General features: G+C 37.5%; 1 long non-coding RNA gene across 2 annotated transcripts; it reads left to right on the forward strand.

Moving 5' to 3' along the window:
• The first annotated feature begins 6,342 nt into the window (after nucleotides 1-6,342).
• LOC308178554 lies at nucleotides 6,343-10,148 on the forward strand. Of its 2 annotated transcripts, none has more exons than XR_013939821.1 (3): nucleotides 6,343-6,386; nucleotides 6,788-6,827; nucleotides 6,915-10,148. It is a non-coding gene; the product is annotated as an uncharacterized lncRNA (long non-coding RNA). The 2 variants fall into 2 exon arrangements; XR_013939822.1 differs by lacking the exon at nucleotides 6,343-6,386 and adding an exon at nucleotides 6,402-6,522.
• The last annotated feature ends 1,604 nt before the right edge of the window (nucleotides 10,149-11,752 follow it).

Raw genomic sequence — 11,752 nt, forward strand, 5'->3', positions numbered from 1 at the left:
TTCAAAATTCTGACATGAAGAATAAAATCAACAGCTACTAGACTGATTTGATATCTTCAATATTTCAGAAAATGGAATAATTGTTTCTTCTTTTCTGAAAGTGGGAAGTTTTTTTTTATATAATGATGGTTCTAGAAGTTCTGCATTTATCCACTTTGCAAATACTGTTGCTAAAAATGTTTGCAACTACCCCTGAACATGATTATATCATAAATAGATACATATATATCTATTTCTGATTCCATCATGCATGTTTTGCTGTGATTTTATCATCAGTTCCATAACTGTGATGAAAATTCATGGTTTCCTTGATCTCCTAAGTTTTTACGTGGTAGAGGCATTTTATATTTGTGTTAAAAAATAGCATTTTCTTGGAAGGTATAGACAAACCTCAATGATGGTCAATATTAATGTTAAAATATCACAGAAGAGGTTTAGCTTTAGTATTCATGAATGATTTTTTTCTAACTTCGGCAGCATTATACCTTTCTCTATAGTGCTGGAGTCCTGCTGCACGTTAACAGGGTTTGATCAGAGTTCTATAAAACAATTTTTCTGCAGTGGCAGTGGTATGTATGCTTAGTGAATATCAATAGAATTGTAATACATAGCAGCAACTGATGATGCTAACACCTTAGCTCTTTCAACACAGGCTTTGTATTTTGTTCCTGCTGTCAATATTCTAGGTCTCCTAAATTTCCGTTAGTGTAATTTTTCTTCAGAAGTTCTATTGGCAGAGTTTATCTTTTAATTTTTCAGCTGAATGAATGTCACTCTATCTTCTTTCATATCCGTGTGCCCTTTGGTTTGGAAAGTCCATCTCTCAAGCACCTAGATTGGTTATAGGTTCTCCTCTGTTCACAGAAGTTTGCAGTTAGCTGTTTCTCAGCTTACCCTTTCCTTACTATGATTTAGAACTTCTCACTCAGGTCTCTGCGGATTATCAAAATGGTAAATAATGGAAGAGGCAAACCTAATAAGCAGGATTTTCAACTCTTGAGTGTTATAATACCTTGTTGTATTGTGGGGTAGTAGCTGCTTTAAAATATGTAACATTCAGAACAAAAGATGAATTTGATCAAGAACTGAAATATCAATGAATGTGTTTGAACTTTGGGGTTAACTGCGGTGTGGTTTATTGTGGAAATTCCTTTTGTATTCAGTATTCTGGTGATGGTTACTTGGAAATTCAGAAAATGCTTATAGCTGTTACAGGTTTTAAAATAAAATTGTGGGTTACTGCAACATGCTGATGTTGTTCAGTATATTGAAGAAGAGGGAAAGGCAGGACTATATATCAGGAAGGAGACTCCTCTGGTTTAATCAAATAAGCTATTGTCATATAATCCGTTATTGATTGTTGCAGTTCAGGTACCACCACTTCCTTTTGTCTTAGGCTGGAGCTGTATTGAATTAAACTGCTACTAGACATACCTCAACTCTAGTTATATAAAATGGCTTCAACCATTCTTTCTTATATGTGTTGCTATATTAAGTGTCTTGAAGTTTCTTACCTATAGGGTTCCATTAACTATTCAGAGAAAATTAACGTAGGTACATGCAGGAGATTGTTCTGTAAGTAAATGTTAAAAAGCATCCTTTAAAAATCACCATATAGGGCTTTATTTATTTATTTTTTTTCTGTTTGGACATACTCTTTCTGTTGTGCTTGCTAGAAGTCCCTCTTGTAGACTGTCACCACCATCATGTTATCCTGCTGTTGGGAAAAACTAAAACAAGAGGTAACATCACCTGTTGTTTTCTTTGCTGGTTATACATACTTTTAGTTGATATAGTCTAAGGTGTGTATTTGTGTGTGCTTGCATATCAGTTACTCTACTTTTTACGTAATTCACCTAAGGTGTCTTACTCACTGCAAAGTAATCCATTACCCTCATGGTTTTTAGCTTCTTCTAGTATCTACATTCTGTATGTATCCTTGACAACTGATTTTAGGACAAGCTAACTTTTTTTAAAAAAACTGCCTATTAATTTTCTTTTTTTAAGAACAGTATGAATGCATTTTGAACATCGGAATGGAGATACATTAATAGCTCCAGTGCTATGACATACGTACAGGAAGAGAAGGTTTAAAGTAATGCATCTATTAAGAGCTGTTGGAAATAGCTCTTATCCAGAGCAGTCTGATCAGTGTCCACCAGAGCTTTTGAGCATGGTTGGTCTGCAGACAGTTTAACAGCCCTTCTCTGATTTTCCCAACTTCCTTGCAGTTCATTCAAAAGCACCGAGATTTTTTCTCCTGCGATGTTCCATTAAACCTCTCCTTTGTCAGTTTTGCTTCTTTGTCCCATTTGGTGACTGTGTTCTGCTACTCCCTCTGCAGAGAAGTTGGAGGAATTTGAAATGCTTTCAGTTTTAGCCAACTAATTGTCTTGATATGTTCCTGATTAAATCAGTCTGAGCTAGATAATGGAAACACCTGCTTCATTTGTTGTCAGGTTCTAGCTCCTTATACAAGCTTGTTAAAAATACAATTATCCACACAACCAAAATCAGTTTTAACTTAGCAGCTAAGGCAGCCATCGTCAGTTTTACTGTTTTGCAACAGATTTGCTACATACTGTGAACCTTCAGCGCATTCATAATTTTAACCAGAAGTTATAGAATACATATAACAAGAATATAGGCTTGAAATAAAAAACAGTTTTGAGATGAGTTTGACTGGCATTTTACACTAATTGAAATTCCTTTGTACGTCATTCAGAGCAGATAACCTCTCTCTCCCAGACATTCATGTCAATTTAATTTCAAAATTTTTTTCCTACAAACTTTTTGTGTTTTTCTTATTATCCTCAAAGACAGATATTAAGCTTTTTGTTTAAAAAATAAAAAAGGAAATCCTCCAAGGAAACACCCTCTCTCTGCAGTTTCCCATGCAGAAATGATGATGATCTGAAAGACAGAAATTTGAGTTATTATGATGTTGTAAATAGCCCTGTGTATTAAGTATTGTGTATTTAGCTCTAAATTGCTCAGATGTCATTATTTCTTCAGTCATAATAATGCCTCTTTATTCTCTTTGGAGAGAACAAAAAAAAACCACACAACAACATCTTCATAACAAAAAAAAAAAAGGAAAGAGGCAGTTATTGCAAATATGTATTACCCATGTCATGTGTGATTGTTTTGCAACAACTTAACAGTGTATAGTGGGAAATTAGGTTTCAGTAGTAATCTGGCTAAGCAATGGGAAACCTTACATCAGAAGCTTAGATCAACTCCTTTGTTTCCCTGCTAATATTGTTTGAAAGGAGTAAATTGTTTAACTGTATGCTGTGATAAAGGAGAACACTTTATGCCATGGTAAAGATTTTTTTTTTTTAAGAAATAATAGATGGTTTGTATAATACTTTATTTTTATTTTTTTCCCTCTCATTAGCAGGACCAGTTCCAGGAATCTAAACCGACAGTATTTTTAACTGAATTGAATGTGACCTCTTTCCTCTCTTCCTTTGCCAGTGCCCCATATCTTGCTGTATACTGAGCTACTCCAGGAAATCACAGCAGTGAAAAGCATGCATGTGGTACACCATACTGCGAGAAAAGTTCACTTGCCAGCTTGTAGTAGGAGGGATGCATATTCAAAAAGGCAGACTGTAGCTAGTTGCTGTTCTTTATAACTTTCTTTAACTTTGCCTTTTATTGTAGTATGCTTTCCTCAATACAGTTTCACAGAAAACTCAATTCTGTCATCTGGTGTGATCTAACATTGCACATATTTTTACCTTTCTACTGCTGTACTGTGGGTACACCAGTGGTATTCAACTCTTGTCCTCAATTGTTATGGCCACTTAAGGTCTGTTCCCCATTACCGTGTGAGTGTATATGCTTATCTCACAGAACCACTGTGCTCACTTTCCCTCATGTGATGCAAAGTATGTGCTTCATTATGTAAACCAGTAACTGCAAAAAGACACTACACTATGTGGCACAGTTCAAGCACCCACTGCATATAAAACAAGTACTTGTGTCAGAGGTACCCCAGAAAAGTTGATGGCAAGAACCAAAAGTTCATAAAAGTCTATATGAGTTGTCCTGATGAGTTCTTCCTGGGCAGGAGAGTGGCAAATCTTATATGTGGTAGAGAAAGAACCTTATAATATCTACTAGCATATTACATATGCCATTTCTTGGAGAGTTTTTTTTTTTCAAAGTTCACTATCCCTTTTATGTGATGATTTTACATTTACATCCCACAATACTGGTTTTACCGCTACAGTTAATGTCCAGCTGAAAAATAAGGACTCTAACCAGTTTGGGAGGTCCATTGTCATTGTGGAAACTTGTGATTACAATTTTGGTAGACAAAACAGACTGTGAAAGGAAATGGAGTAGTGACTTACCTGAGGTCTCACTGTATTTCAATGGAGCCCAGGCATTCTGATTCCCAGTGCAGTGGGTCTTTTGATGGACTGCTGCATGACCTCAAAATTGTGTTCAAATAGTCTACTGAAAAGTTTAAGGATTTTTGTGAAATACTCCTCTGCAGAAGTCTCTGGTGTTTTTGAAATGAGGCTAAACTTTTCATTAAAGTTCAAGAATCTGAATGTTTGTATCTGGGAAGTGTTTACATCTTTGAATATTGTCCTGCTTAGCTAAGAAATGTTGAGTTACATTATCAATTGTACTATAGGCTATTTTTTTTTTTTGATAAATTAGTCATCCTAAAACTATTCCTTTCCCTTGCAAAAATGTGTATATGAAATACTGGATTTGTGAATCTTCACATCATGTTTTTGCAGTTACCAATTTTAGGACACAATTTTATCTGATGTCCAGACATTTAATTTCCATAAGTCTAGGCCGAAATTAGGAGGAGTTGCAGGTAGGCAGGGCCTCAGAAGAACAGATTTTGTTTGATAGATGAATGACAGTGAGACCAGGAAAATAAGCAGATGGTCATATGGTCATACAAATCAAGAAGGTCTTGACTGACAGTAACATGGGACTCAGTTCAATTCTTTGGACTTATTATTAAAATATTTGATATTTATGAAATATTTAGTATAATTTTGAACCCTTGCTCAGAAACCTAGGGGATTTTCCTTTTTCTTGTAGCTCAGAAATAAGCACTTTTTGCCATAACAAGCAAGAGAAAGGAACTACAGTAAAATACCAGTTTAGAAATATAGAAAAGGCCAAAAAAGCCAGGTTTCCTGTTAAATGTCCTTGCAAGCCATGCTCCCTGCTAGTTATTCTCACTTGCTTTTACTGGATTCCCCTAGTGTGGTTAATCGCTCCATCTGTTAGACGGCTAGCAGATTTTCCTTTGCTCTTTTGTGACTCTGATCGGGTTGGCTGTAGTTCACAGCAGCCTCTATGCTTCTCCAGTACATTCAGGACAAGATAAATGACAACTGAAGACTTTGCTGAAGATCAGAGCCTTTCCTTTAGCTGTCTTTGAAGAAATCATTGAGCTTGTTTTGCTTATAGCTTCTCTCGTTAAATTTGCAGGATCTACATTTAGTCAGAATAACATCTTCCCGGTGACACTTTATTGCTGGAGAAATGGATGCAGTTTGGTTCCCCTTGCTAGAATGATCCTGCGTTGTGTCTCCCTCTGCTTTGCTTTTTGGCTGCTATTTTAAGGAGAGGTTCTGAAATACTGTGAGTATCAATTAGGCCTGCTCTGACCCAGTCCTTTGTCCTACTCTAGTCAACGCCGAGTGCTTTCATGGCTTTTCAGATCTGCATGGAGTGCTCCTACCCTTCGGAGCTCCTCCCCGGTTTTCAGCAGTAAGTGTGATTAACGGAACGGTGCGCAGTAGGCACTGGTGTCATGTGGAGAACACTTCAGAGCTCGCCGTCTGCAAAAAAGGACTTTCTCTTGTGCTCCAGGCAATTCACAGCACCTTAATACGGGAACTCTGCTTCTGATCTGCAATACACATTTTGATGAATCAGTCTTTTATGTTGTGTCCCAAATTATATATAGCGCAAAGGGAATTAATAGGCATTTGCATAATGGCAGAAGATGGCATTGTAAATTGTGATCATTAGAACATGTAGATTTTTAAAAAATGTTTGAAGCAGTTAAGTGTTTTTCTTTCATGTTGATTTTTTTTTTCCTTTTTGGTTCAACATTCCAAGCCTTTACAGAAAGGAATTAAACCACTGAGGATTTGGATTTTAGTTTGGATCCTTACCACAGTTTTTGCTTTTAAACTGTAATGGTAAAAGCCCTCCTTCCCCAACAAAAAACCCTCTCTCAAGCCTGTGGCTATTAAAGGTTTGCCATATGAAAATTTATCTAACTACCATGCTGTAGCAGAGGAGAGTTTATTAGCCTTAATTTATGCACCTGGTTATCTCTTAGAGTATGCAGAGGGTTCACTGAAGTTGGTGAGCAGCTGTGAGAGGAGCAGGTAGGATGGTTGGGCTAGGCTGGAGCGTGCTGTTAGGGGTAAGGGAGCAGAGGCAGAGTCAGCACTGACAGTGAGATGGGAGCGTAATTGGAGGGAGGCTTGAAACAGCGGAGCTTCACGGCTGCTGTGGAGCATGGTGAGTGGGCTCACAGGCCAGGGCTGAGCAGGTAAATTTCCTGTGCTTGTTACAGAGCAGTGCTTCTCCTCTCCTTGCCTTGAGCCTGAGGGATTTTCATGACCAAATTTGAATCAAACTTCTTTATCTGTTGGCCTCATGCTGAAGTCCTTTTCTCTAATCATATTCAAACAAGTTCTTCTTCGAATTATTAATGTCTTTATGCGCATTGGAAATGATGCTGTCAGGAGGGAAAAAAAAAAACTTATATGAAAAATCTTTCCAGGTATCTTTCATGTGTATTCCCTTCTGACTGAAGAATACATGTAAGTTGGAGTCAGCTCCTTTTTCTTTATAGCCTATTCTGAAACTGCTCTTATTCCAAAGTCTTTTTTTTTTTTTTTTCCTTTCAGTTGGTAGAAGCTGTATTTCTACCTCTTTCCTCCATAGTGTTTTTGGTAGACTTCAAATTCTTATCCTTGAATTCTGGCACAACTCACAAGGAGAAGGTTGTGCAGTTCAGATGGGAGGGCCATTTGAGATACTGTTTTCACTGGGAAAACTGGGAGGGATTTTGCAGCTTGCAAAGAAAGAATACTTTCAGCCAGTCAACATCCTGCGGCACCTCCATCAGTAGAACACAGCAGCCCTTGCTTATGGGCTCGTAATGGAAGCAGCAGTAAAAGAGAAGCATCCTGACAAGAAGTAAGTGGAGTTTTGACATATGGGAAATAATGAAGTTGCCGACAACAGTTAAGAAATGGAGCAATTCATGTGGTCCTAACTGTGTGAGGACAGGCTCATAACAAAAGTAGTTGGTACTTTGGTATAAAATAAAATCTGAGGGTTTTTTTGTTGACTATGGTTTTTAAGGGTCCAGAATTCAAACCAGTAACAGCAAATTGAACGCACGCAGAGAGATGAAATAAAAAGGTGGCAGGCTGGCAAGTTCATTTAAATTTACACTTGAGCAGGGAAATGCTGATGCTCTTTACTTGAACATGCATCAGCCACTTGAATAACTGCATTGTAATCACCTAATGGAGAGCACTGTAGATTTTATTTATTGCTCAGTAAAAAAAAAAAAAGACAAATCCAAACTGTTAAATACTTGATGTCTCATCTCATTGTTTCATTGGGAGCTCTTATGTATCACTGAACAGCAAGAACATACCATGCTTGCTTACATTAGGGGGCTATTGTAAAACTTAAGTGTCACCAGCCAGGATAAATTATTTCGATTCTACACATTTCCAACTATTATGTTTTTTAATCAAGAGAAGGAAAAAGAGAAAATTGAGTCTTTACAATAAGTTGCATCAAAATCCGCATTAAAGTTCCGATTACATGTTCATAAAAAAGGCATAACAGAAAATTAGATTTTTGAAATAATATGATCTTGCCATTTTTCCTCTCTTCCCCATCTCCCCCCAAGTCTGGTGTATTTCTGTTGGTTTCTTCTGATTTTGCATGGTTTTGTCTTTTTACCCATGATGTAGTTTTCAGAATTGGTAGCACTTCTCTTTTCAGCTGCACATCTGGTGACTGCAGGACTTAATTAGAACATTTCTAATGATCAGCTCTGTCATTTCTTCTTACAATATATAAAAAATGGGACATGGATGCCAAAGAGTCCTTTTGTCATTTCCTGTTTGATCATTCAATAGCACTGAAGCAGAACATTGATTCAGTATTTCACTTCTGCAGAGAGCATCATAAGGAGCTACAGTTTTTCTTTAGTTTGAGATCAGCGCTAAAGACTTCTGCTCATTTCAGATTGACTTTTTAATCTTCTGCAATTTAGTCTCAAGAGTTTCTTTGCTGTGGATGTTCAAAAATGAAAAGAATTCAGATCCCATGCCCTGCAACGTGAGATTGCAAGGATAAGATTCCTTTTAGTTTTCTTCCTTCTCTACTGTTTAAATATTTCCTTCTGTAAAATGAAGTTCTGACATATCAATTATGTGCAGATTTTTGGTGTTGTATGAGTTTTTCTGTAATTTGTTGGAAGGTTCTGTCTGCTTTCATGCCATGTAGAAATATTCCACTATCTGTTGTCTATACAACTGCAGATGAAACGGTATTCAAAATGCAATGATCACAGGGAGTTACAGCATGGACAATGGGGCTTCAGAATCAAATTCTGTTGAGCAGGTATTTTCAGTTACCCCACCTGTGGGGACAGAACCATTGCAAAGGCGCTCTGCTTCAGGAGCTAACAAAGTAGTGGTAATTGACAGTTTCTGTTGCAACCAGAATGAGATGAGACTTGCATTTTGTCGCTGGTTTCATTTGCTACTGTTGATACCAAAAGAATGTTAAATGGGGGACTCTGTACTTTACCAAAGGCTCCTAGCATGTACCCACAATGAGACTTTTCTGACATACCTTGTAAACGTGTCTCTTCTTGACATTTCCCTTTGGTCCTCATGCCAGTTTCCTCCTGCTTTCTATGATTCTGTACGTCCTCCCTTTTGCTCAACCCTCAAAGCTCTTTCCAAGACCTCAAGCAACATTGGCATAAGTGACAGCAAAGTAACTAAACTCATTGCAAGAGCATACATTGGTAGAGTGCCTTAAGAAGTTGTGCTGTCTGCAGCTCTCATCAAATTCTGCCCCTTTCCAAATGTCATTACAACTAGATGGGGTTTCTGCACGCCCTGAAGGTCAACTCACTGGCTGCTTTGGACAAAGACTAAGTAATAAAAAATTAAGTTTTCTTCTTTCTCAAATTTCTTCCTTTTTCTTTTTTGTTAATATGTTTGTTATCTCAGGTGCAGAACATTTCATTTCTTCTTCAGTGACTCATTGTTCAGTGAACACAATAGTAGACTACAAAAAAAACAGAAGACAAAAACATTAAAACTACTAACTGTGCACTTGATGCGTATACTTGATGACTCTTTCAGTGTTATTTACTAAAAAACAAACCAACAATTTACACTATAGCTTCTCAGTCTGCCTATTGTAGCAAAATATTAAATGGCAGAGAACAGTAGATACTTACTTCACAAAAAAAACTAGTGTTACTTATTGATTTCAGTAGCTGCTGACATGTCCTGGAGCTCTTTATAGCACTGTTAACTGGCGTTTTCTCCTATATGTATGTTTCAGTCATATTAAAAAATGAACAACTTTTCCTATTAGATGTAGTATTTAACATCAAAATCACATTTCACACAAATGTGGACTGTTTTTTCTTTTTTCCAGAAGTCCTGAATTCTGTTGTTGAGGGAAATACTACATGCTCATCAGACTGCATTTGTTTCTCTCTGTGCTTATAAACTTCAAAAACCACTGTCAATTGCTATTGCTCAGATAGGGGATTAAAAGAAAATGAGAATTACTTTTCCCAGTTAATGAAAAATTCCTAAAGAACATGAAATAGAATATTCTGAGTTAAAAATTTATTGTATTACAAGTAGTAAATCCATATTTATATTCCTGGGACTTGTTTTCTTGCACATAGTGGTGTTTCCAAGGTGATGGAAATCAAGAGAGCTACTGATACTGTGTAACTTGTGGACTAGTACAAGAAAATCTTTGAAGACAAATACTACATATTAACTAAGCGTTATAATGGTGCAAATTTCTGTGATTTGGTGTACATGTTGGACTTCAATTTCTGCTGTTAGTTTGTGTTATAACGTGAAGGCAACTTAATATTTAAAAGCATTTGACATACATTCAGAAAAAGTGGATAGTGGGAAGACTTGAGAAATATTTAAGTCTGTTTCCCTTGGTGGAAAGCCTTGTCTTCTGCTTAGACACAGAAATACGAGACGTACTGCTAGCCAGCGTCATCCTGTATAATTAATCTTCCTGGCATCAGGAAGTTTAATCCATAATATTGGGCTCTTGCAGGGCTTCTTGTAGTGTATTTGTAGGCTGTATTGAAGTCTTTATTTGGGAGATGCTGGGAAATATAAATCTGTATTATAATCAATTTGGAACAGCAGTTCTCTGCTGCCTGCCTTCGCAAGGTACATTCTGACAATAATACAGATGCACTTCTAAAATAACGTAGGTGGCTGTTTACAAGTCTGCAAGCAACCTTCACTCCCTGCAACTGTTTTCAGGGAACAGAGTCAGTGACAGATGCCCTAGAAATAACTAAGCAGAGAGAGTGTGTGTTGCTATGGAAGCTATTTTACTGCTTTATGCACACTGTGTCATCCAATTTAGAACAACTTTGGAGCCAGTCAAATAGCTTACTTTTCCTTTTTTTTTTCTTTTTTCTCCTCCTCCTTCCTCCCCCCCCCCCCTTTTTTTTTTTAAATAAAATTTGCCTTTGAGGGCAAATCCTGCAAATCAGAGCATAGCCTAAGTAAGCCGAGACCTCCAGGAGCAAAAAAGAAGTAATCTAAGCCTTGGTGTAGCTACTCAGATATTTTGCAGCTGTGTGACTTTCCGAGGCTGTGTTAGTGTTTGCTGTGTGCCTGTATTCTGGGGGGAAAACTGCAGTTTTCTGGCAGTTGAGTTTCTAGTTCTGGTAGACTTAAGGCGAAGCCTTGTACTACCAAGGGTAATTTCTGTGTGCTGGCTTCCCAGGTATAAATAAATGGTTTATTTCTCCCACTCTCTGTCTAATTTTTCTAGGCTGTAAGTGCTGCTAAGCAAAAGTTTTAAAGAAGTCTTTGTACAACTAGCGTGCTGGGACTCCGTTATCAAAGCTGCTGGAATACAAATAGCAACGACTGAGCTGGAGCCATTGCTCCTCCTCAGGTCCTCTCCCCTGCCCCAAGGCTGGTGCGAGACAAGGAAGAAGAGTTCTTCCTTTAGACAAGATGTGGTTTTCTGTATTCTACTCCTATTTTTGATGCAGTAAAACTGCTGGGTTCCAGCGTACTCAGGGGTGAAGAAAAGAAAGAATTGATTGCTGCATTGGAGCTAAGGGGGAGAAAACAACATCACTGGGTTGTTAAACATCTACGAGTTTTCTAAGAGTTGTGTAATCTTTACCACTTGCTTCTTTTCTCTCCATTTTTCCTTGTGCTGGTGTAGCACTGAATGCAATAAATTTACATGACAGGCTTTATATTTTGTGGTGCTGAGTACCTGCTGGCTTTCCTGAGCAGGGAATATTTGTAACTTCCCAGCAGAGGCAGGCACCAGTTTCTACTGGAAGTTTCAAACAGCTGAAGCAGTTTTAAGTATTGGGGAGGATATTTACAGTATCTAAATAATTACTTGTGCCATATATGAGATCTTGTTGTGATGTATGTTGAGGAGACCTTATAATTAGTTCCCT

Source organism: Anser brachyrhynchus, assembly GCF_964034855.1.
Source record: "Anser brachyrhynchus genome assembly, chromosome: 15".
Taxonomy (NCBI): Eukaryota; Metazoa; Chordata; class Aves; order Anseriformes; family Anatidae; genus Anser; species Anser brachyrhynchus.